Here is a 3,371-nt window from a genome sequence, read left to right as displayed (position 1 = left end):
GGCGGCTAGTGGTGGCTGATCTCTCACTGCTACAAAACATTCTTAATTTTTTTTTTTTTTTTAAAAAAATAATTAATTAAACCTGATATTATTAGGTGGTTTAATTTTATTTTGTTAATATGTTTCATGCTAAGGTAGCAACTGCTCATTGCTGGGCACGAATGAATGGTTTTGTACATTATACTCATTTAAGTTATTCTCGAAAAAGTATCATGTGGTTTCAGCAATGGTGGTAGTACGATTTGTTCCAATGACTTTTTGGGAATAGGTTTTCTTGGCTTGCTTTCTTTGTTCATCTATGAGTCTAACCTGGATCCTCATGATCTTGGTCCGGTGCATCCATTTGCAAGCTTTGAGCATTGGTTAAACTGAAATGTAAAAAGAAACACAAAGAAGTGATAATGTAGGGTAAAAAATGAACACTTAATAAAACAGTAAAAATCCCAAATTAAGTGTACCTTTGACCAATTTACCACGTATGCAAAAGCGATCCAGATGGAGAAGCCGCAACGTATAGTGAGGAATTGGTGTAAGTATCACTTGAAAATGGATTTCGTCCTTCCTCATAATCAGTAACAATACTAGACATAGAAAGTGGCATTGAATGTCTGTTCACTACCAAGGCAAGAGGTGTTGTCCCCGGCATATTAGATGGGAGAATAGGCAATGGAGCCTCAAAATTTAGAACATGAATTGTTTGCCTAATTGATGGCCTAAGGTTTCGATCAGGGTAAGCGCACCAAAGCCCGACAATCATCAAGCGCTCCATTTGCTGCTCATCAAAATCTCCACTCAGCCTTGGGTCAACTGCTTCAAGTACTTTTCCTATTCCCTAGAGCTCCCAAACCCACTCCACTGTGACTACTTGATCTTTAGGGGCATCGGGCTTGATTGGTTTTCTTCCGCAACAAATCTCCAAAGCGACAATTCCAAAACTATATACATCTGACTCTTTGCTAGCCTTACCAGTTGTGACACATTCAGGATCCATGTAGCCCATGGTGCCTGCCAATACAGTGGTTTATGACCCTTTCACATGGTCCACAAGCCTAGCTAGCCCAAAATCCCCAAGTTTAGTATTAAAGTTTGAATCAAGCATAACGTTGCTTGATTTTATATCCCTATGCACCACACATTGTTCCCATTCCTCGTGCAAGTATAGCAATGCCGATGCCAATCCTTGAGCAATTTTGTACCTTATTGCCCATAACAATAAGCTTTCTTCCGTAAAAAGATGTGAATCTAAGCTTCCATTGGGCATGAACTCATAGACAAGTAAGAGTTCTCCTCTTTCATGGCACCAGCCAATGAGTTGCACCAAATTTTTATGTCTAAGTCGACTAATAATTTTTACTTCTGAAGCATACTCATTTATCCCCTGTTTAGACCCTTTTGATACCCTCTTGACAGCAACTTAGGAATTTGAGTCCCTTAAAAATCCTTTGTAAACTCCACCAAATCCTACCTGGCCTAGCTTTTCTTCATCACTAAAATTATTGGTGGCACGAGCCAATTCATAAAATGAAAACTTGTTGGGTCCTGTTTCCCTTTGAAATTCTTCATCCATGCACCTATCAAAGGCGAGATCCTCTTCTGTGTCCCTCCTATTCCTCTTCCAAAAGCAAAATAGAATTAAAGCAAACCCACCAAGCAAAAAAGATCCACCACCACCCAACCCCACGGCTAATCCTAACCTCTTGTTTTTGTTTCGGTTGGGGGCCGGATTCCGACTCATATTGCCTGCCACTGTTGAACTAAAATCCCATGTGTGAATGGTATGCATTGCAGAATTATTTTCTGTTGCGGCTGAGAATCCAAAAGTTACGCTTTCAGGTAAGTGATCTCTCAAATCAACAATATAATAAAGGGATTGCCAAACAGTTGCATTGTTTATGAGACCAGTGAAGAGAACACTCAAATTATGAGAAGTAGAATCATAACTAATCCGAGCTTCATTAATTCTCCCTTCAAGAGTAGAATAATTACCCCCCCGCCATGACACATTTGCAACAGATTTTAAGGAGTTTATATCAATACCTACATGTTCGCCGGGCGGATCCAATGGTTCGTTTGGACAGATGTCAAACTCCACTGCCACAAAAGGATTGTTGGTCGAGTTTAGTAGCTGGTCATCCCTAGCGAGACCCATAGTGGCACCTTGGTAATTGACAAGAGGAGTTGTTAAACCAGTAGGAGCTAGGAAGAAGGCAAGCCCATCTCCATAATTAGTTTTGTTTTGAGAATCAGTGGCAAAGATAAAGTGGGTAGTGAAATCTGTGACTCTGTGAGGTTTCCGGATGCCTTGTCCCACTGGTGCATGGGATTGAAATACGTGGCCCGACCTTCAAGCTCTGATCTGACCGTAAATGAGTTGCCGGTGAGTTGGATGACTTGGTTTTCAGCAAAAGCTTTGTCACATTTTATACGGGTGTCACCGGAAGTGAAATTGGGGAAGCGGAAGTTTAAAGCATTTGTAAATGGGGTTGGTTCTGAGAAGAAGCTGGTGATGATTAAGAGATAAAAGAGGATTAGGGGCTTCGGAAATGGGAAATGTTTGATTTTGAACATGCAAAAAGCCATGAGTATTGGAACAATTGGAAGGGAGGTTGGGTCTGATAACTGATAAGAAATATCCCATGTGTATATAATCAGGGAAGTTAGAAACAGATACAAATTTCCACGCTCAAAGATGGGAATGAGGAAACTTGTGACTAGCTTTTATTGTTTTCTTCTTCTTTCACTATTTCAAATAAAATTTGGGTGAAAAATTAAAACATGTTTAGTAATAAAACTAGTCCCGCCTCGCTCTCGTCCTGTGCCCCAAATGCAATCATAGATGATAGAACCCTCCCGTATTTAGTGTAAATAAATTAGAACAAATTATTAAATTGATCACGAGAAAAGCCGGCGAATATACGTATTTTTAAGGGTATTTTTCAAAGAAATAAATAAATACTTTAAATTGAAGAGGGTATTTTTGTCTTACTAAAATTTTTTAAGATCATTTGTCTTTTTGTTGGCATTGGAATTGGAGGGATATTAACAATTTTTGAAACTTCCTAGAGAAGATTAACTCAATTAATAGTTTCAAAGACATTAACAATAAAATAATAATTTAAATTTTAAATCCATAACAATTAATTATCTAAATTACTATAGCACAATCTTTCTTAAATAAATTAAGAGTGGTTGACAGCCTACTGAAATATGTCTGTCTTCATTTCAAAAGAATAAATAAATAAGGAAAAAATTCACTTTATCTTTAAGAAATTTTAAGAGTTTCAATTCGAACCTCAATATTTAAAAATTTGCAATGTATCCCCTAATGTTTCAAAAATTTTTAATTCACACCCTCTGTTACTAATTTTCGT

The 3,371-nt window shown here is 37.8% G+C and overlaps 1 pseudogene; it reads right to left on the bottom strand.

Annotated features, from left to right (window-relative positions):
* Nucleotides 1–304: 304 nt before the first annotated feature.
* On the bottom strand, nt 305–2,580 carry LOC132177965 (L-type lectin-domain containing receptor kinase IX.1-like; annotated as a pseudogene).
* Nucleotides 2,581–3,371: the final 791 nt, after the last annotated feature.

This window comes from Corylus avellana, chromosome ca4 (assembly GCF_901000735.1).
Source record: "Corylus avellana chromosome ca4, CavTom2PMs-1.0".
NCBI classification, from domain to species: domain Eukaryota; kingdom Viridiplantae; phylum Streptophyta; class Magnoliopsida; order Fagales; family Betulaceae; genus Corylus; species Corylus avellana.
The sequence above is the reverse complement of the archived record's forward strand: the minus strand, read 5'-3'. Positions and strand labels throughout refer to the sequence as shown.